Below are 23,179 nucleotides of genomic sequence, written 5' to 3' on the forward strand. Positions count from 1 at the left end.
GTGAGAGGTCCGGGTACCGCACAAAAAAAAAAAAAAAAAAAAAAAAATCCACCCATAAAGAAGCAGCCTGGCGGTCCTTGAGAAAGACATAATGGGTTCAGGGCCAGCAGACAGTGGGAAAGGGGTTGAGTTACCCTTGGGGACATGGGAAGGGAGAGCACGAGGCACCCCTGGCCTTACCCACCCAGGCACTGTCTAGGGATGCAGGGGCAGGAGCATTTCTATTTCCTTGGAAGACCTATCCCAGGCGGCACATGGTTCTCAGACCTAAGTATTCAATCAATCCATCAATGTTACTGATACCCGGATTCTGTCACCAGCAAACCTCATTAACAATTCCCAGGAAACAGAAATAGAATCTGGGTAATAAAATAAAGTCTGACCTTCTTTTCCTTTCCTTTGTGCTTAGTCTAGTTTCACTTGTTCACAGGGTGCTGTGGACAGAGGCCTTGACCCCGGCGCTTCAGACTGGAGTGCCCGGTGCAACGTGCCTGTGCTGACACCTCAGCTGGAGCACCGCGTACAGAAGCTGCGCGGGACACTCAATTCAAGATGGCGGCGGTGGGCCGTGAGCAGAGGCACAGCTCCGCCCACCCCGGAAGAACTCGGCCCCCTCCCCTCCCGGCTGCCGAGATCCCTATAAAGCAGCCCCGCCCACAGCCTGATGGGAGAGTCTGTGCTTTAGAGGTCTGTGCTCTAGAGGTCCCCAGCCCCCACCGGGGGGCCTGTTAGGAACGGGGACGCACAGCAGGAGGTGAGCGGCGGGCGAGCAAGCGAGCGAAGCTTCATCTGCCGCTCCCCACAGCTCGCATGATGGCCTGAACCCCTCCCCCACCCCACCGCCGGTCTGTGGAAAAATTGTCTTCCATGAAACCGGTCCCTGGTGCCAAAAAAGGTTGGGGACCGCTGCTCTAGAGCATGAGCTCGCACCTCTCCATCCTCTGATCAAAGAATAAAGCTTGGGCTTCCCTGGTGGTGCAGTGGTTGAGAGTCCGCCTGCCGATGCAGGGGACACAGCTTCGTGCCCCAGTCCGGGAAGATCCCACGTGCCACGGAGCGGCTAGGCCCGTGAACCATGGCCGCTGAACCTGCGCGTCCGGAGCCTGTGCTCCGCAACGGGAGAGGCCACAACAGTGAGAGGCCCGTGTACCGCAAAAAAAAAAAAAAAAAAAAAAAAAAAAAAAGAATAAAGCTTCCCTTTGCTTCTGAACTGAGCTTGGTCTCATTCTATTGGCTCAAATGACACCAGGCAGGAGGACCTTTGTCTGGGTCCGACTGGAAAGAGCCCGTAATAATTCTGTTCCCAGAGATTCAGGTTTAATTTGGGGTATGGCCTGGATATTGAGGGGTTTTTTTTAAGTTCTCTAAATAATTCCAATGTGTAGCCAAGTTTGAAATATATTGCTTAGTGCCTTAAGTGATCTCAAATTGTACAAAAACCTTCTCATTTCAACCTGAACTCTCCTGTGATTTGCCAACAGGGAAAGAATATGTGAGCTGGAAGACCTAGGCAGCTTAAACCTCACACCCATCAGAAGGACAATTATCAAAAAGACAACAAATAACAAGTATTGGCGAGGATGTAGAGAAAAGGGAAGCTTTGAACACTATTGGTGGGACTGCAAATTGGTGCAGCCACTATGAAGATTCCTCAAAAAATTAAAAATAGAACTACCACACAATCCAGCAATTCCACTCCTCAATATTTGTCCAAAGAAAATTGAAACACTAATTTGAAAAGATATATGCACCTCTATGCTCATTGCAGCATTATTCACAATAGCTAAGATATGGAAGGAACCTAAGTGCCCACTGATAGATAAATGGATAAAGAAGATGTGGCATACTATATACAATGGAATATTACTCAGTCATAAAAAGAGAATGAAATCTTGCCATTTGTGACAACATGGATGGACCTAGAGGGTATTATGCTAAGTGAAATAAGTCAGACAGAAAAAGAAAAACACCATATAATTTCACTTACATGTGGAATCTAAAAAACAAAACAAATGAACAAACATAAAACAGAAATAGAGTCATAGATACAGAGAACAAACAGGTGGTTGCCAGAGGGGTGAGGGGTGAGGGCAGGAAAGAAATAGGTGAGGGAGATTAAGAGGTACAAACTTCCAGTTGCAAAATAAATGAGTTGTGGGTATGAAGTATACAGTGTGGGGCATATAGTCAATAACTGTGTAATATCTTTGTATGGTGACAGATGGTAACTAGACTTAATCATGGTGATTGTTTTGAAATGTATAGAAATACCGATTCACTATATTGTGTGCCAGGAACTAACATAGTGTTGTAGGTTAATTATACTTAAAAAACCAACCAACCAACCAAACAAACAAACTCATAGAAAAAGAGATCAGATTTGTGGTTACCAGAGGTAGGGGGTGGGGAGAGAGGGAATTAGATGAAGGCAGTCAAAGATACAAACTTCCAGTTATAAGATATTTAAGCACTAGGGATGTAATGTACAACATGATAAATATAATTAACACTGCTGTTCGTTATGTATGAAAGTTGTAAAGAGAGTAAATCCTAAAAGTTCTCATCATAAGGAAAAATTTTGTTTTTCTATTTCTTTAATGGTCTATCTGTATGAGATGATGGATGTTCACTAAACTGACTGTAGTGATCATTTCACGATGTATGTAAGTCAAATCATTATGTTGTACCTTAAACTTATACAGTGCTATATACCAATTATATCTCAATAAAACTGTAAGAAAAATTTTAAGTAAGGTTTGGAAAATTAAAAAAAAATCAATATAGAATTGTTTCAGACCTTGAATGAGCCATAACATTTTTATTTCTGCTTGTCTCTTTTATTTATTTAATTTTTTAACATCTTTATTGGAGTATAATTGCTTTACATTGTTGTGTTAGTTGCTGCTCCATAACAAAGTGAATCAGCTATACGTATACATATATCCTCATTTTGATGGCTTTGGAGCAGTCTCTCATTTCCCAGTTTTCTCATCACTTGCAAATGGGTAGCATTAGCCCCTCACACTCATGAAGTCTGAGGCAACCTCCAGATAGAATTATAAACCTGTGTTCAAAATATGATTTAAATGTCTTTCTCCCTGGGCTTTCCATTTTTTTCCCGTGATTCCTTTGGAGTCTGGGGGTGGAAGGCTGGTTCCCTGCAGGTGGTCTCCCAGAGAGGGAGACAGCCTTCTGTAGGGCCCTGTGGTTCCTCTGCAGTTTTCTGAGCCAGGGAACTTCTTGGGAGGTATATTAAAATGTTTAAATTTTAGATAATACAATAAATCACTCATCTCCTGAGGATAGTACTACTCGTTGCATGATTCAGTGTCAGAATTTCAGCTGATGATGCCTGCTGGCTTGAGGTAACTGTCTGCTGGCTGGTCCCGGGATTGGTCAGGAGGCCCGAATTCATGGCACACAGCTGCAAATGTGAGTCACAAAGCACTTGATAGACATGGAGTTAGAGCAGCAGAGACTGTTTCTCCTTGCCTCTGGCATGCACAACCTGGTAGACTTTACTAGTATCTACTAATCACCAGCTCTCATCCCCCTTCTGGCAGCAGGAAGGCTGCATGCCTCAAGCCCCATAGAGCAGGGCAGAGCTGTATGCTGTGAGAGGGACTCCCAGCCTGAGGCAGGGAACAGCCCAGGCATGGTTTTCCCTCTCTTCCTCTGCCTCGTTGATTAAGGAGGCCGCGTTTCAGACACAGGGCCCTCACGGGTCCCTGGGCTGTCATCCGGAGGACGTTTGCTTTCCAGAGTCATTGGGACTGGTGTGAGTGAGAAGTAAATTGTGTGTGTTAAAACACTGATACTAGAAGATTGCATATGGAAATGTGACCCATACCCCATTTTTCATTTGTTTCAGTGACATTTTAGCTCCTATAATAGATTGGTGACTATATTAATTTCCTATTGCTGTTAAAACAAATTGCCACAAACTTCGTTGCTTAAAGCAATACAAATTTATTATTTTACAGTTTGAGAGATCAGAAGCCCAAAATCAGTCTTACTGGGCTAAAATCAAGGTGTTGACAGGGTTGGTTCCTTCTGGAGGCTTTAGGGGAGAATCCTGTCCTTGCCTTTTCAAGCTTCTAGAAGCTACCTGCATTCTTTGGCTCATGGCCCCTTTCTCCATCCTCAAAGCCATCCTTTCTCTCTCTCTGATCTCTGCTTCTGTATTCACATCTCCTTCTATTACGCTGACCCTCCTCCCTCCCCCTTATAAGGGCCTTTGTGATTACACTGGGCCCCTCCAGATAATCCAGGATAATCTCCCATCTCAAAGTTCTTAACCAAACCACACCTGCAAAATCCCTTTTACAATGTAAGGCAAACATATTCACAGGTTCAGGGGAATACATCGTGGACATCTTTAGCGGGGAATTGTTCAGCCTTCCACAGTGCCCCATGCATTTGCTTATCTGACTGATCCTCCCACTCAGGTGGGATTTGGCTGGGAGCCAGATGGCCTTCCCCAGGCAGTACCCTTCCATATCACCAAAAGCCATACATCTCTTCTTTTGAGATTCATAAAGTTCCATGTAGAATTGATTATGGGGAAATATTCCGGACGAAGATAAGCTGTATGCACCAAGGTGTTTGTGAAGCATTATAGATTTTGTTATTAAAAAAATTAGAAACACCTACATGTGCAGCAATAGGGGAACGTGCAAAGAAATTCTAGAGCAACCCATGTTTGAATTTTATGCAGCCATTATAAATGTTTATGACAACTTTTAATAACTGAAATTCTTTCAAATAATTTTTAAAGCAAGTTGCACATTTATATAATCTTAATTCTGAGAAAAACATATATAGAAGAGAAATGTATACACCAAAGTATCAACAATGCTTTTTATTTGTTTTCCTAGAGGTCATGCATGACTTTTATTTTCTTCTTTACACTTTTTTTTTTTTTTCATGTCCACAAAGGATTAGGACTACTTCTGTAATCAGAAAGCTCTGTTGGTGATAAGAGCAGATAACCAGACTGGACAAGAGTGACCTGGCAGTCGTGGAGAGTCACTATTTATGAGGAAAGGTGCTTCATCTTCTCTCTGTAAGCACTTGAGGATGTGTGGCAGGGTGATTCCTTCTTCCATGTGTGCTCAGACCCTTGAGTGTACCTTCTTTTGAGGTATTTGCCCTGAGGGAGCAGCTAGGACTTCTGCAGAAGGCATAGGGACCCACTGGGCCATCCAGAACAATGAGGTCCAAGGTTAGAGATATCAGATTGCTGGTTACCCACAGGCTTCTGTTCAGCTCAGCAAGGAGATGATCAGAAGAAGGTCTTCAGTGTGAGTGTGAAAAACTGCACCATCTTCCTAGGTGGCCAGAGCCAAGGAGAAACAAACAAACTCAAGCCACAGCTCCAGGGCATAGAAGCAGTGCGGGTCTGAGACCTCATCATCCCCAATGTCAAAATGGATGTCAGTCCATGTGGCATTGTCACCTCCCTGGTGGGGACACGTCCTTCCTAAAAGACCAAGGTGGGTGGGGTGGGTGAGGAACTGAGGCAGATGAGCAAGCCACCCACATTGCAGATGTGATCTGAGTGCAAGGACACCGAAATGCTCTCTCTCTGCTTTTCAACTTTGTCTTTTGCTCCTGTAGACTCTACAGTCTCCCATCAAGGTTTCTGTTTCTTTGGATTAATCAGTTTCCTCTTTTAGGTACCTATGCCCAAGCCAGGTGGCTGCTTTTGCTCCTCCGGCCTCCCTCCCTCCTCATCCCTTTGCCCATTCCCCGTGTATCTTTGGTCTCTATTTCAGCTCCTCGTTAATGGCTCTCCCTACTCAGCCCAATCCCTGAGACCCCTTCCATTCACCATCCTTGAGGGAAGTTAATCCACTCATCACCAAACACCTCAGGAGGACTGAATCCACAGCTGCTTCCCAAGAGGAAGGGGGCAAGGCACAAGAAAACTCTGGGCATGGGTGAGGATGATGTCCCCACTCTGTGCTCATGGTTACGGGGGCCGCCATGGTGCTCGGCCAGGTTCCCCGTCCTTTACCTTCTTCCTCCAGGTCCTGATCCGAAGTCCACTCTCAGGGACGTTGCCTGTCTCAGACGATGAGCTCCTTAAGAACACAGAGATGGGGCCACTCCCAGCACAGGGCCAGACATAACTAGCAGTTTAAAGGTGACCAAGAAAGGGGAGGGAGACAAGGGAGGAGGGAAGGCGGGGGGTGGGGAAGAGCGTGCTCCTTTATCCTAGTCCCATGCCTTGGTTCATGCTGAAACCTAAGGAGGCTGTCCCTCGACCACTCCAGCCCTAGTTGCCCTCCCCCTCCCCCCTCCCCCTCCCCCCGCCTCGCCATCACTTAGCAGAGAGTTCAATCAGCCTGGACTCTGCCTGTTGGCACTGTGGCTGTGCACTGCCTGTGCAACAGTCCTGAGTCCACACCTCCACTGTGAGCTGCTCCTTGTGGGGACTCACAGGCCCTTGCTGCAGCCTTGATTGATTGGGTGATGGGGTGGCCGGGGGCTGAGACGCGCTGGTGGCTCTTGCCGAGGAAAGGGGAGTCCAGGGCACATTCCAGCCCTGTCAGCGCTGGCTCAGCCCGAGTGGTGTAAAATCTCACGCCCGGAGCCCCGGGAGCCCCTGGTGCCAGCTGCAATTTTATTGGTGGTCTGTGACTTCAAAGGCCTCTCCTCCTGCGTGGCTGAGCCGGGTGGGCTTGGAGCAGGAGGCCTTGTGCCCAGGGCACTGGGGAACTCCTCTGGACCTGGACCTGGACCCAGCCTCTCCCCAGCCTGCCCTGTCACTTCCTTCTGTATTCATTAAAAGCCACTTTCCCAGCTCACTCTGTGACCACAGCAGATGGAAAGGAGCTGCTTGTTTAGGAGACTGCTTTCATGGACCTGTGTGTCCCAGTTTGAAGGCAAAACACTTGTGACCAAACATCTATTCAATGCCCCAACATTTTTTCCTATAGAAACCCCTGCAGTGGCAAGACAGCAGGCTGGGCTGTGGTCTGGGTGACATGGGCCCCGACTTGACATCTCTGTGCTTTACCTCACCTGTAAAGGGAAGTGACACCCAGATCCGGCTGCCTGCCTCACCGTGCTCGGAGGCTTAGAAGAGTTCAAGTGTGGGAGAGGAGGAGAAAATCTCTCAGTGAAAAGTAGTGCTCACTCCACACTGCTGGCATCCTTCTCTGGCAGGCCCGAAACTCAATCAAGTGTTTAAGACACACTCTGAGTTTGAATCGCACCTCTGACATTTCCCAGCTGTGTTACCTTGGGAGAGTTACCCAACATCTCTGTGCTTCAGTTTCCTCATAGGGATTAGTTAACACTGGGGAAACACTTGACTAGTCCCTGGCGCCCAGTAGGTGCTAGAACGGTGTTTGCTATTATTATCATCACCACACATAAACCTCACCTTGCTTGTTTATTCCACATGAATAGGTGCGTCTGCCAGTGAGATGACAAGTTTCCAGCATTCTTTCCTCCTCCCCATGACACACACGGACACACAGGCACACCCCCAGCCTGGTATGGTAGCAAGAGCAACCCAGGGATCAGATCCTGCTCTGCCATCTGCTTGCTAAACGAGCTTGGGTGAATTATTACAACCCTGCAAAACCAGCTTATTCACTGATAAAGACAAGCCAAGAATAACCTGCTTCACAGAGTAGTGGAGCATTTACATGAAATTTAAGGAAAGCTACCAATAAGTGTCAGTGAAGCTCAGTGTCTAGCCTATAGAAAACGTTTAGTGAACCTTCTAGTCTCAGGGCTGGACACACCATAGCTCAATAAACACTTGCTGGCCTGAGGTCAGTTCTGCACAAGATGTGTTAAATTGGAGGTGATGTGAAGTCACCAGCCTCACACCCCCATCACAGGCCACACCTTCCACGGCAGCCCCACACTCAGAAGGACTGAGAGAAGTGAACCCCTTAAGGGCAAGGACTGCATCTTCTCCTTCACACTTGCCGGCAGCTGGTCCAGCTCGGTACAAACAATGCGAGACACCCCCCCCGCAGAAGTGACCCGGGCTGTCTGAAATCCTGTCCAGAAGAAAATTACTGAGAGAAAGCTGAAGAAGGAAAAGCTGCCCTGAACCATACCCAGAATCTTGCTGGAGATGGAAACTAACAGGGATGGAAACATGACAGCAACAAAATACAGACAGTTTTGAAGTCTGCCCACCTGGGAGTCAAGCCACATTGAAAATCAATAAGGCATCAAGGCCGGGAGCACGGAGAGCTGACTGGATACCTGCTTATGCCTCCTTTAAAGCAAGGAAACCTTTGAAGTTGCAGACGACCAATAAAAATACAGCTGGCGTTTACAGCTTCAACTCCTCCTGCCTTTGCTTTTCACCAAGTACCTCAAGCTGTAGCCAGAGTTGCCTGGGGCTGGAATGTTGGCCCAGGACCACAGGGCCCATGCCGTTGACAAGGACAATGTCTCCTGGCATGCACTGGCCAGGGACTGGTGATTAACTGTAGGCCTGCTGGCACCTTCCCAGGACAACCCTGGCTTGGGTTCTGGCCACCAGACGCGGTGGCTGAGATTCCCCCAAAATACTTTAGTAAGGTGAGCTCTGTCTGAAGCAGTCTAAGTCAAGGCCAAGTTGAACCACAGGGAAGCTCTCGTTTGCATGGGATACCTCCACTTGATTTAGTGTGTTTTCCATCCACTGGCTCTTTCTGTACTCCCTTTGGAAGGCCTGATAACACCAGCAGGATACCTGCAGGAATGACATCCCCCACCTCAGAAGATGGAGCGATCCAAACAGAACAGGTTTAAGCGATTAGTGAAAAAGGCAACAAAAGTTATAATGAAAGGGCCCTAGAACCCAGTTTCCAGCCCAAGGCTGATCACTCAGGATGCTGAAGTTGGAGGCTCTTCTCATTTCTCTCATTTTTCTGCTTAGTACCCATAGGAAGCTCCATGACCTCACTCTTCTTTCAGTAAGCACGTAACAGGCTCAGGGCTCATGGTCCAGCCAAGGAGACAGAACTTAGAGACAGAAAACCTCCAACAAAAAGCAATAAAGGAGTCTTTGAATGGAAGATATTATACCATACAACGTACATGGGCAATGTCAGGCTTAATGACCAAGCTGAGCTAATGTCAATAAACAGAGAACTATTAGGAAATTCATTAATCAAGGCCTTGTTTATACTCCTATTTGTCAACCAAATTATTTGTTTGACTTGTGGCCTCCCTGGTTTATTACGGTCATTTCTGTCATCAGAAGAGCTGGGCTGCTGGAATTTCACACATAGGCAGGGCCTGCACTGTCTTCAGTTTGCTGTCTTGGTCACCCTTTCCAAGAACCAGAGATCTCATCAGGGGCCAAGGTCTGTCTTCAGTTAACAAATAACCGCTCTTTGGAATCCAATGGCTCACTGGACCTTAATTAATTGATTTGCTAATCACTGTTTCCTGTTTCCAGAAGCTGACCTCTGGAGCACCCCCCTGCTCTTGGGGGAATGTCATCGGGAAGAAACTCGAGGCTGAAAAGCAACAGCAGGGTTGAAGGGGAGTAGCAGCTCTCTGAGGACACCTGAAGTCCTGCCCAACCTGGATTTGGCCTTTAAAAGGTCATCTCTCGGGGCTTCCCTGGTGGCGCAGGGGTTGAGAGTCCGCCTGCCGATGCAGGGGACACGGGTTCGTGCCCCGGTCCGGGAGGATCCCACGTGCCGCAGAGCAGCTGGGCCTGTGAGCCATGGCCGCTGAGGCTGCGCGTCCTTGTCTCACAACCGTCCACACCCCGCTCCACAGCCCAGAGGTCAAGCTTCTCTATGAAAGTCTCCCCCTGACCACGGAAGCCAGAAAGGATTTGTCCCACCTCTGGCTTTCAAACTACTCAGTCCCAATGATTGCCTCTGCTCTGTTCTGTTGGCACTGTTTATACCCAGCTTTGCACCTAGTGGGTAAGTTCTTTGAGGGCAAGCCAACCTTAGGGGTCTCACAGCTTTGCATCCTTTCTCCTTGGCCCCTCTACTCACACACACACACACACACACACACACACACTCACACACACTCACACACACAATGCTGGACCAACAGAGGATACTCTGCTCAGTGCAAATGTAACTTTCATTAGGGGTTTTGCTTCTCCCCAGACCCTAAGGTACCCCTGTTTAAGGCCTTGCCCATAAGAAAACAAAGAATGATAATCACCTTGGCAACCACCTTCTCTGCTTTCATCTGCTAAGTTGAACTAATTTTGGGGGTTTCCACCTTCTTTGAGCCAGTGCTTCCTGTTTAGGAAATAAATGTTAAATGATTTCACCACTCAGAGTGATGATTGCAGTGGATTTCTGGGTAGCAAGCAGGCAGGGGGAGCCCCCTTCCTAAAAAGTAGACATCCTTTATTACTTTGAAGGGAAAAGGGTGAAGGGCCTTGAGGGGAGTGGGATGAAGGGTCAGATTTCTCCATAATGACTCAGAGTAATATCTCCCCTCAGCAGCCACCCTATGAATTTTGACACATTTCAAAAAGCAGGAGTCTGGAAAAAGCAGTCAGAATATCTTACCTTCTGCAAAAAGCTACTGTGCAGTCTGTTCCTTTGTAGTTTGGGTTTTTTTTTTTTTTTTTTTTTTAAATCAAACCATCTTGGAAAAATCAAAAAGCAGATGCACTCATAATTGAAGTTGGCAAGGGCAACAGAAACCTTGTTATAGGTGTTACGGGCCCTCGCACCCCAATTAACCTGGGGGGACGGCTCAGGGGCTGTGGGCTTCTCTGCACAGATGTCCGAGGGGAGAGGCCCTGTTGGGCAGGAGATTGAGGTGCTCTGAGACCCTTCTGGAAACTCAGGGCCCAGGACTCTCGCCCAGTCCTGATGTGGAATCACTCTCCGGCCTTTGGAGAGCCACGTCCAGGGGAATCCTGGCCCAGGGCCGGCCCTGGAGAAGCGTGGGCCACAGCAAGGCCGCAGCCCACCCGAGAGCAAGCCGGGGAGTGCCCACAGCCATGACCCGGGGCCGAATTTTACTACCCGCCATATACCATTCTGACGGGAAAACAAATTTAAAACACCTGGACATTTACGTCTCTGATGGGTCGAGTTGCACTGTTCCATTATATTAAATAATGCAGGCGGTGCGCTTCAAAGGCCGCCATCTCCGGGAGGCCGCTGGGCACAGCCTGGGTGAGAGCGCGGCCTGGGCTGCAGGTGGGAGGGCAGCCTTGGGAAGAGCCATGTGTGCGCTCAGAGGTGGAGACTCGCGGTGAGCCCTGAGTTCTCACCTGTCACACGGCCCCTGCCGGCCACACCCTGCCCCCGACACGCCACTGCCCCAGACTTACCAGCAAAATGGGATTTACTCCGTTTGGTCAGGTCACGGAGCTCTAAAGGTCAGGGTGGGCACTGAGTAGAAAGGAGGTTTGGGTTGACAGGAAATATCAAAAAGCTAAGACTGGATGGCGAGAGCGGCTCAGAAGAAGCTGGGGAAAACGTTTAGGATGCACTTGGGTCTGTTGGGGGCCCAACAGACCTCTTCAAGGCTGGGACAGCCAAGAGCAGCGCTGCGGTAGGGGCAGGTACGGGGGCTTCAGCATCCTGGGACCATCCAGAAAGCAGGCCTCAGCACTGACACTGCAGTGGGTAGGGGGCTGGGCTGGGTCCAGGGCTTCTCCCGGGCTCAGGAGGTGAGGACCAACTGCCCAGGAGCCGGGCAGGTGCTTGGAGACTGAAACCAACAGACTGGTTTAGGGGCTCATAGGAGGTCCACCTTGGAAACTTCCAGAAAATACCAGAGGAGGGGTGAGGGTGAGCTGTGACATGCTCTGGCCCTGAGGTGAGGGCTGTGAAGTTTCTCAGCGTTTGTGCTCCACCTGTGAAATGGTGGGAACGCCTCCTGCTTCCTCTACCTCGCAGCCCTGCTGTGAGGACCAGAAAGAAAGTTTCCTGAAGGCACATTTCAAACTTAAGATGATGTAAATGAGCTCATATTAGTGCATTTGGGAAATGGGAGCCTGGGGAACACCTCATAGCCACGGCAGCAGGAGGAGAAAGGCTGGGAGAAGGGGCTCTCACTCCGGCCTCTTTGCCGTCCAGGCCCCATCCTTCAGGGCCCGCTCCCCTCCTCTCTGTATCTCCTCCGAGCATCTCTGCCAAGTTGTGGCTCCTTCCCAGTCTCTGGTGCTCTCTTCCTGGCCACGGCACCAGGGTGCAGAGAAAACACCAAGACGTCTCTTCTTTGTGCAGCGAAAAGCTTTGCTAGAACAGGTTTGCTCTTTGGTTTCACAGCCGTTATGTGGCTAATAAGTCACGAATCAGTCCATACACAGGCGGAGGAGAACACTTAGGAAGGTGCCTGCCTCAGACCAGGGCTTCATAGGCCTGAGTCCCAGACCTGGATCTGCCTGCATCTAACCGTGGCCTCAAGTGAACACGTACTTCACCTCCTCGGTCTTGTCACTTTGCAAGTGAGGGCACGGGGCTGCAATCCTTGAAGCCATCCCATTCCCTTCTGTGGTTCTTGACCTTGGCAGCACATTTGAGTCATCCGAGGAACTTTGGAACAGAAGCATTGCCTGGGCTCAACTCCCAGAAGTACAGAAGTTTTGATGTAATTGGGCTGAGATGGAACCTCAGGGGACTGCACTGTGCGGGCACAGCTTGGAAAGCCTGTGCTAGTTGCTGTGAGGATGTTATTAAGCAACTGTCCAGTCTACATGGAGTGGTCCAGGGGCCAGAACCTGGAAACGTAAGAGGGAGCCCCTGGGAATTTCATTTCCTCTCCTGGAATAAAAAGCTTAAGAACTAAAAAGCTCTAAAGGTAATTCTGTGGTCTCTTTTCAAATGATGGCATTAAAGTCTAGGCCACCAGTGGTCCTATATAGGTCTGCTATATAAGAAGTGGGCCGAGTCATGGCCTCGGTGTTGGTTGAGTTCATTGGCCACAAACACTCCACTGAACTATCTTCAGGGGGTCTCCTGGGCAGGAGGGGTTTGTAGCTGGAGGGGTCTGTAGCTGGAGAGGCCTCCCCTGCTGTATCCAAACCCCCAAGTTGGAGGGGCCCTTTGAACCCCCATGCCACCCAGGCAGCATCCCTGACCTGTATGTGTGATCAGTCATCCCTCTAGGCCTCAAGGGAACCTGAGAGCTTTGAGCTGGTTTGCCCCACCCACTGTGCAAAGTCTGTTGTGAGCAGACATATGAGAGAGAGACCCCAGAAAGTCACTCCTCTGTGGACCAGAAGGGGAAGGAGGTGGGGAGCAGAGAAAAGTTCTCCATCAGAGGCTTTAAAAGAAATTCTCTAGTAACCCTTTCAAGGATACCAAATGGCAGATGTTGGAGCTCAAAGAGGCCTCCAAGGAGCACCTACCTCAGGCAGGAAAGGTGCTTATCCCCCTGTTACCTCTGCCGTAAAAACCCAGAGGAAGGGCTGATGATGTGTCATCCATTGGTCTGCTCTAATGAAATAGGGTCATTTCTAATTAACCAGATTCCACATAAATGGGTGCAACTGACATGCTTGGAAAGATTTCCTTTCTTAAGTAATAAAATTAATACTTTCCCTTGATTGCATGCTTGATTCCAATGTGCTTGCACAGAACAACACTTCACTACCCCTTTAGATGAGTGAGGCAGGTATTAATGTCACTGTTTTACAGATTAGGCACCTAGTATAAGTAATGACAGGGCAAAAACGTTCTGTAACCCAGGTCTCCTGAGTATCTGCCATGGTCTCATCTCTACCCCATGTTGCTGTTAAACAGTTCTCTCTCCAGCTACAATCAAGCTTATACCATTTGTTTGTTCAGGAATTTTATTTTTAATTTAAGGGCATATGTTGTGTCCCCAGTTATATCGTAAAGATGTAAAGCATGATACGAAATTCTGTTTGATGTTCCCAACTTTGAAAAAAGTGTGTATGTGTGTGTAACTCACATAGGATAAAATAACCAAAATAAGATACATCAAAATATTAACCATGGTTATCTATGGACAGTGAGAATGTGGTTGACTTTTTTCATTTTGCCTTTCTCTATATTTTAAGACCTTTAAAATGAGCATGTGTTAATTTTGAGATTTTTGAAACAAGGTATTTTAAAAATAGAGTTTTGTTTCAGCAAACTGTGTAAGAGTAAGCTTCAGCTCAGCCCCACCTGTGTCATTTTGAATTTAAAAATGGCACCTATGCAGTTGGGAATGACAATCACCAAGGGAGGGCTTGTGGCTTAGCACTCCAAGCAAAGCCCCCCATTAATGGCTGTTAGCCATTGCAATGGCCAGTTTCTCAGGGATCACGCCAATTAGGATCTTCTTCACGGCTTACAACACCAGCCCTCTGACTTCAGACAGGGAGCATCTGTGGCACAGCTGGAGCAGCAGCGTTGGAAAATCAATCACTGCCCAACAACTGTGCGACTGATGGCCCATCAATCAGAAACATAAGGCGTTCGCTCCATTTATAAAACACATACATTCTCTTGCGAATCTGCAAATGCAATAAGCAGCCCCAGCACTTCAGCGCTGGAGAAACGGCAGCACCACTCACTTTTGACTGGATGATCACAGCTCGGCATCACCAATGAAGCACGGCTGACCCTCCAAGCCCCTGCTGTCCTCAGGGACCCTGAGTCTTCCTGATACCCACACTCAGGGCTGGCTTTGAGATTTTCATTGGCCCTGAAAGCAAGTCATGCTGTAACTCTGTGGGAATGCATCAGTACTTGACGAATTTGAGACTTTCTAAAATGGCCATTTCCTCCTTCCTTCCTATTCTCTTTTCCTTCCCTTCCTCCTTCTTTCATTCTTTCTAACCTCCTCACATTAAAGGAGAAATGTCTTTTCCCTAGATTATGGTCAGGTGATGACCAGATCTATGGGACTTCAACACTCACCATGTGAATATATATATATGTTCTGAATAAATGTATAAACAAAAGAACTCATATATAAGTCTGTCCGCTTGTAGAAGCACCAAAGCTACCTCTCTTCCCCCTAACGACACCCTGATGCTGTCAGGTGGTATCTCCTTCACTAGCCTCTGGAGGAAGTAATTACGCTTTGGCTAATGGGGTGGAAAGATAGCCCAGCCAATATCTCTGGTCCCTACCAGGATCACTTAAAATGTTCCTCTTTGAATAATAATAATGACGATGAACATTGTATGCTGCTGTGTGATTTATAGATGATCTCATTTGACCCTGAAAGTCTTGTAAAATAGGCATTGTCATTACCAATACAGATGAACATGCTGAAAGGCAACTAAGGGGAAGAATATTTAATGAGTGTCTGTCAGTGATGTGCCTGGCACCATGCTAAGCACTCTTCAAATGTGAGATCATGTATTCCTCAGGACAACCCTGAAGAATGTGGCATGTATGTATTATTAGCCCCATGTTACAGATAAGGAATTAAGGCTCAAAAAGGAAAAAGAATCAGAGAGATTGTAAGACATACCAAGGTTACATGGCACATGACGAGGTGAACTAGGATTTCTGACTCCAAATCCTCAAACCTTTCCGACTACAGTTTTGTGAGCTAAAGTATGGTAGGGATGTTGTTCTTTAAGTCATATGAGCTTTCCTGGTTGATTGATGGCCTGGAGCTCAGGAATTCTTTTTAGGAGCAGAGTGCTGGACCAGGAAAACCCCAGAATGGCCCAGCCTGAAGTCCAAACTCACCCTGAGAATAGTTCCCTATGACCTACCCAATCCAACTCAGCCCTGAGGCTGGCACTTGGGGTTCTGGGGACATCCTGACTTGCTTATGTTACATCAGGCCATCTCCTCTCGGTCCCTGCCCAGACTCCAGAACTGCAGGCTCTCCTTGCTCCCAATAGGATGCTTCCTGAAGCCCTAGGATCCTCCACCTGCCCTGGTTTGGGGAAAGAAAGGTTGAGCTGCCTTTGCCCATGGCTGTGAGCGCCTTTCTTTCCCTCTGTGAGCCCAGAACACATGCCACGGGCAGGAGGCAGTGCTGCTGGGGCCCCAGTCCCCTTCTGAGAAACGTAATGGTATTACTACAGGGTCAGGAAACTCCAGGCAGCAGAACCAGACTGTGAAGCCACGGCATGCCTCGGGGTGAGCTATGAAACTGCGACGCAGGCAGTGCACCGGGAACCTGGCTGGGTTAATGGTGTTCAGAAATAATAATTGTAGCGAGCAGTTATTGAGCATTTACATGTGCCAGGTGGAAGGGTGATTGAACTTTTCTGTATGGTTCCCAGGGGAGGCATGAGGCCCACTGGGAAGAAGGTAAAGGGAGACAGATTTCAGGTTGTAAAGGAGAGAACACAGCTACGCAGAGATTCAAAGGGCCGCCTTGCTGGGCTGCGGTTCCTCGTCACTCGAGTTGTTCAGACGTAGTGTGGACAATCCCTTCCTGTGATGTTGGAGGTGGAATCATGGAATAGGGGAGCACAGGGTAAGGTCTGAGGATTTTTAACGTTCCTTCCAATGATGAGGTTTCTATGATTCTGCTTCCGTGTTTTAGCCATGTGCCTCCTCTTTACCATCCTTCAGACCAAGCACTTGCTGATATTCTCCAGCTCTTCTGGGCAAATGCTGTATCCCCGAAGCTCCTGGAGGGGTGGGGACGTGAGATCTCCTTTCCCTATGTCTCTCCACAAAGGTTCAAGACCACGCCCCACAGCTTTGCACCAACGTGGCATTAATTAGTTCATACGTGGAGGCCTTCCTGTACTCCGAATCATAGCAACGTTAGATAAAGTAGGAGATGGGGAAGTTACAAAGACTTAGTCTCAATAGCTCAAAGCCAGATAAACACCTCTGAGGACCTGAGATCAAGCAGAAAGACAAGCTAGCAAACAGGCGGCAGCTCAGCTCTTGCAGGATAATGAGGGCATAAGTGCTCTAAAGAGGCAAGAGATGGACCCAGACTCATGGTCTGATACCAGCGGTTGGGATGTGGCTTCCCTGCCTGAGAAATGAAGCAGGAGATAGCTCTGAGTGCTGCTTGAGGCTCTGCTTTACCTGGAGGGGCAGGGGACATGGTGCAGCCTTGCATACAGACAGGGGCCCACCTGCCCACTGGCTCAAGACAGAAGAGCTGAGCAACACCAGGCCTGGGTCTAGACAGGATTCCTGGGACACTGTGTGAGGACCCTGCAAAACTGCTAAGCAGAGGAGTAAGTGCAAAGAAAGAGATAAAGAGCAAAACTGGATTTCAAATGAGCTTGCAAACAAAATTCTGCAAACCTCAGAAAAAGAGCCTGACAGATCAACAATCAGGAAATGACTTTCATCCAAATGAAATGAAAGTAAAAGAGAAATCTGAGGACAAACTTAGAATAAGTAGGTTTAGGGAAAGGGGGTAAAAGAAGTAAAGAAAGAAAAAGCAATTATATTTTTAAAATTGTGAAACGAAGAAATAAATGAAGACAGAGAGAGAGAAAAATAAACAAAATGATAATCTTGGAAATAAAAATATAGTTGATGAAATAAAAAATGTAAATTCCCCATGGGATACAGTTAAAGAGAGAACTAATAAATTAGAAGATAGTACCAAGGTATTTAGTCAGAATGCAGCATAGAGAGACAAAGAAATTCTACATATGTATTATATATAATGCATATATACATACATGCTGTTTAAGAGACATGGAGCATAGACTGAGAGGCTCAAACATATATTTAATAGAAGCACCAAAAAAAAAAAAAAAAAGAATAGAAGGAATAAGAGAAGGAACATTCAAAGACATGATGCTGGGTATTTCCCAAAATTGAAGAGATACAACTCCTCAGATTGAAAGTCATCACCAAGTACAGATCAGGATCAAGAAAAATACCTTGACCATCATTATGAAACTGCAGATTCTCAAGGAGAAGAGGAAAATCATCAGAAGCTCCTGGAGTCTGCCCCATTAGAGCTCAGAGAAGGCACACTCAGGGAAGCTGGGGCCTAGGAGTGGTAACTTCTCCTTCCCTGTCTCTGGAACAAGGAACCAGCTTGGCCCCCAACACCAGGAGGGAGCCGCCACCCTCAGGCTCGGTGGTCCAGCCTGGTGGGCAGGGAAGCACCCACACGCGCGCCGTGCCAGGGAAAGGGAGTCTGTTGGGTTCCTCCTGTGCTTCCTGACAAGTTCTTTGTAAGAACTCTCAGAGTCACAGTTAGCCCTTTCTGGCATTTTCAATGAACATGGAATCCAGAACTTCTCTCTGTCGCTGAAATGATGTTTCTTTCCTGGTTCCCAAAGAAATGGGCCTTTTGCAAGGCATTGGATTCCTTCCCTTGCTTTTGCCAATTGCTATTTTTCTTTACTTTGTAACTTTCAGTTTTTCCCACAGTATGTCACACTGGAAAAAAATGTGGAGATGGGGCTTTCACATGTCTGAGAGAGACAGCAAACTCCTTTTGGACACAAATCTCCAACCTGGAGCCCCCAAGCCTGAGTCAAAGTTTCCACAGACTCAAGATCTCTAGTTGCAATTTGAGAGGCAAAATTAAGTTGTAATATTCCAGCAAATAGCTATAGCCACTCAGAATGCTACTCCTGGCTCTTTGCCTGCATCACAAACCAGTGCAGAGGCAAACTGAATTACCTGTCAGGAACTAAATAAAAGGTTTGCTTCACCTAATACTCCCAGCGTGCAGGACAGCTATGAAAACAAGCCTGATGCTCAATCAGTCTGCTGTTTACAGAGGCCCAAAGAGGAGCTGAGACACACAAGTGGGCTGCTTGAAGCTTCTGGAAGTTTAAATATTCTTTATTGCATTTGTCCACCATTCCCTCTTCCTCAGCTAAACTCAAAGAAACCACTGCTAACTCCCAAGAGCTCTTAAACTCTTCCTCAAAAATATCTCATAATAATCTTTCCTTTCAGATGTCCAAAATGGCTAGTAAGGAAGCCCCACCCCATTAGCTTATCCACACCAGAAAGCTCATCTCTCCCCGAGAAAAGCCTGTTTTCTGGTGTCCGCTGCCTATCCATCAAGACCTCCAGGCTGTCTGTTATCCCCGCCAGCATCGGCCATCAGTTGAGTCACAAGAGAAAGAAACTTTTGGCACCCGGAGACTTTGGTGAGCTAGTCTAAGTTCACATCCGTTGTGCTAAACCTCAGTTTCCCCAACTGCAACATGGAGAAAATTGTCCCACCTACTGTACTCCCAGGGTTGCAGCAAGCCTACGTGTGATGCTGAGTGAAAACCAGGGCCAAACTAAGGAGGTGTTACGATCGCTGATTCAAACGGGTTTTAATCACTGCCTGGAGACGGAGGGCCAGAGGGCAGGGGAGGAGGAGGGTCCATCTTCACAGAAGTCGGACACGGAGGCTGTGGGCAGCACACTGAGAACAGAGGGAAGGGGCGGGGCTGGACCGAGCACAGAGCAGGGCCCTGTGGTATGAACTGGGCGGAGACGGCCCGCCCTCAGCAGCACCAGGACTCTCCTCTAAGGCTTAGCAGAAAGCCGAGTCAGCCCACCCCTGCCATCTCAGGGGAGACTCTGAAAAGGTAACGAAGTAGCAGCTGGCTGGAAATAACGGGCAACATCGGGACTGGGGAGCAAAGTTTCTATTTTTAAAAAGCTTTTCTCCCTTGGGCCAAAAGTCAGCAGCGTCAATTGGGAGGGATGGACTCTACATTGTCGTGTCCCTAGGACATGTTACTTAATGTCTCTGAGCTTCGGCTTCCTTCTCTATAAAATAGATTCAGAAGCAGTAAATAACTTTCTAAAGTGAAAATCATTATGGAAACCATTACTGCACCTTTATGGTTTCTGCCCCCTTTTCCCTAGGATCCTGGAGGACTTCAATGAATGAAACGGGTTCAAGTGTCCTCACCCTGGCCTTCGGAAGGATGTGAAAGAAAGGGCAGCCTGGGGCCGCACCAGAGGGCAGGACAACCTGGGTCAGGCTCCTCAACCCCAGGTCACTGGGCCAAGTGGGCACATTTTTCAACGCAAATGTGAATGGTGTGATGCCCCGAGGCTTTGCCTGCTTGCTTTGTGCCTGGTGTCAATGTCCTAGACTTATAAGGGATGGATCAGAGCAGATTCTCCCCATCTGCCCCTAGATCCTGACACCCAGGCCCTACCCCCGCCTCTAGCAGGGCTCCCAGGACCAGAGGGGCTTCGTGCCCTTTCTCCAGACCCCTTCCCCATGCTTCACTCCCTGTCTTGTTGAGTTCCCAGACAAGTGCTGGCACAGCTGGGCCAGGACCAAAGTCTGTGACTCACCACCCCTCTGCTGGCCCTTCTGTCACTGGAGGAGTCCCTGGGCTCTATCCGCAGTCCCACCTCCCGGCCTCTGCCCTCTCTGCCTTTCACAGGTCAGGTTAGAGTGCATCTCCTCCAGGAACAGCTTCTCAACCTCTGTGACCTCCAGAGAGCCTTCCTTCACCTGTGCCCCTGCAGCCCTCACTGTGTTGGCTCCCAGCACAAAGCAAGCAGGCAAAGCCTCAGGGCATCTCTTCAGCTGTCACACTCTTCTGGAAGTAACTCAGGAGAGAGGGAGGCTCGGGCCAGCCCCACAGGTCTGCAGCCAGGCCTCCCTGCCCCTCCCCACCTCCTGACAGGGGATTGGGGTAGATGGACGGTACTGGAAGCCCCACGGGCCACCAAAGCAACGTCTTATCCCCAAAGGCCTAGGAGGGGCTGAGAACAGTCTCACTCCTGACCTGGCCAAACTCAGGGAGGCCCAGGCTGCCCCAGCACAGCTGCCCTTTTAGTTAATGATGGAATAGATAATGGTTTTTAGAGATCCTCTGATTCCTTTTTCCAAGAGCAGGGAAAAGAAAGATACTCCCTGCCACATCTTTAACAATCCATTATCGGAAGGCACTGCATTTTAAATTTCTCTCTGTGGTGTTTCCTTTTCTTTTTTTTCTCCCTAAGCAGTGCTAATGAAATCTCTAACCCACGTGGCAGCCCCACTGCTCATCAACTATTAGCTGCCCTCAGGCTGCACCAGTCTGTTTATATTATAAATAAAGGCTGAAATATGCTGCTTGCTCATTGCAGGCTCCTTGGGGGCCCGGTGGCAGAGCAAAGCCAGCCCCTCCCTCCTCCCTCTCACCCCAGTTGGGGGAGGGATGGCCCAACAGAGGCCTTGCCTGAAGCTAGCTCCTTTGGACATTAACAAACCACTACAAGGATCTACGATCCATCCCTGGAATCCTGGTTTAATTATTTAGGAAGAGTGCTTTTGCTCCCCCCAAGCTGTGCCGCTCCCCAGAGCCTGAGGAATCATTGTTCAATGCTTATTACCGCCGCAGGCCCCCGGGCACAGTGTGCCAGAGACCTCATTTCAATATTTACCACTTAGATCACTTAAGGGCTGTCAGCTTTAATAACATTTTATCAATTGGATACTTATATTATTCACGGCTTCATAAAAATAACAAGACCTGCCTTGGCATTTCAATCATAGCCGGGCTAATTTCAGTGACTGCTCGGGGATTTCGTTTTTATTAACGTTTAGATCCCACGTGACTGCTTCTCTTCCTGGATGCCTAGCGCATGAAGTGGCAGGCAGTGGGGAGTGAGCTGCACGGATCTCTGTCCTGGGTGTGTGGTCAGCGAAGGTAGGCGCCCACACATCCCCAGGCCAGGCTGAGACGGCACCCGCGGCGGGTGCGGTGGCTCAGGGCTCGGTCGGTGGGAAACCCTCTGCTCACCCTTCACGATCGGGCCCCCAGCTTCACCTCCTTCCTTCCCGCTCCTAGGCTGCAGCCGCTGGGAACTGTCCCCTGAGCTCCAGAGGCAGCATTCTCTTCCATGGGGCTCAGCCTGGAAAGCCTCTGCTCTGTCCTCTGCCTGCAGAACCCCTACGCAGCCTTCCAGGCTCACCTCCAAGGTCACCTCCGCCCTGAAGCCTGCCCTGCTTTCATGGTGGCTGCTCAGAGTGTGCCTGTGAGTGAATGGCGCCTCCTGGCCCTTCTGGTCACTTCCTGCAGGTTCCCACCTCTTCTGGTGCCTCAAGCACCAGAGTTCGGGCCTTTTCTAAAGTCACCATGACTCTCCCTTCTGGTATCCTGAAGGAGTGTGGCACTTACCTTGACTTTTCCTGCATTTGCTGAGAAAAAATTTTTTGCAAACCCCTTCTGGTCTCCAAGGTGTTTGCTGTTGCTCGTAATTGCAGGGCAACACCTGGACTGCTGTTAACTGTTCAGACCCCAGAGATGTGACCCTTTCAGTGGCTGCCCCATCCTCAGTACTCCTGGCTCCAGCTCTAACTCCCTTTCTTGCTTCCCCCAGGCCCCCTGGCCCCTCTTCAGCCCTGGGCCTGCAGGTGTACTGCCTGCTGCCGCCTCCCAACTGGCCTCACCTGCTCCCCTTGACCCCTCCAGCCCATTCTCCTCACAGAAACCACAGTCCTTTCATGTCAATCTCCTGATTAAAGCCCCTTCGTGGGTTTTTACTGCTCTCAGAACCAAATCCAATCTTCACCTTTGCACGGTCCCTCCCTTGGCTCGTGGGCCTCACCACCCAGCCCCTCCTCCAGCTCACAGTTCTCTGGCGGCTGCTGTTTCAGAGACTCGACCCACCAAGCCTTTCTCTCCCTCAGAGCCTTGCAATGTTGGCACCCCTAGAAGGCCCTTCTCACGGCTCTCCACATGGCCAACGCTTGTGTCCACTTCCTGTCACCTAAGAGAGACTGGCCCTGATGCCTGGCTTCTCCTTCCAGCCCGTCATCCTCTATCTTGGTCCCCTTTGCTGCCTCCGTGGGACTGATTACAACGTGCAATTATTTTTAACTTCTTTGTTGATTTGTTTTGCTCCATGAACTCAGAGACTGTAACTGGCTGTTTAATAAAAATGTGGTGACTGGATGAAATTATCCATTCCATTCTTCCCTTGCCTTTGTGAGAATCCCTCACACTCAGCAGCCTTCCCTCTCACATCACCTTGGGTACACAGATGAGTAGGTAAAGGGGATCAGATGCATGTGAGCCATTCCTGTTACTGGGAAATGCCCAGACCAACCCACAGACAACGTGCACAGTTGGTAGGGGCACGGGCTCTGGAGGCAGCCTGTGTCCACTTGTCAGATGTGTGCCTTTGGGCAAGTTCCTTAATCTCTCTGTGCCTCAGTCTGTTCATTTGTAACTTAGGGTTAGTGATACGTCATAGGGTCACTATCAGGATTAATATATGTAAAGTCCTTAGAACCGTGCCTGGCACACAGTAAGCGCTCTGTGCATGCCAACCACTATTGCTGTAGGTTTAGAGTGGCCTTCTGCATTTCCTACTGGGAAAGTTGTCCCTTCTCCCCTGCATAC

Source organism: Mesoplodon densirostris, chromosome 14 (assembly GCF_025265405.1).
Source record: "Mesoplodon densirostris isolate mMesDen1 chromosome 14, mMesDen1 primary haplotype, whole genome shotgun sequence".
Lineage (NCBI taxonomy): Eukaryota > Metazoa > Chordata > Mammalia > Artiodactyla > Ziphiidae > Mesoplodon > Mesoplodon densirostris.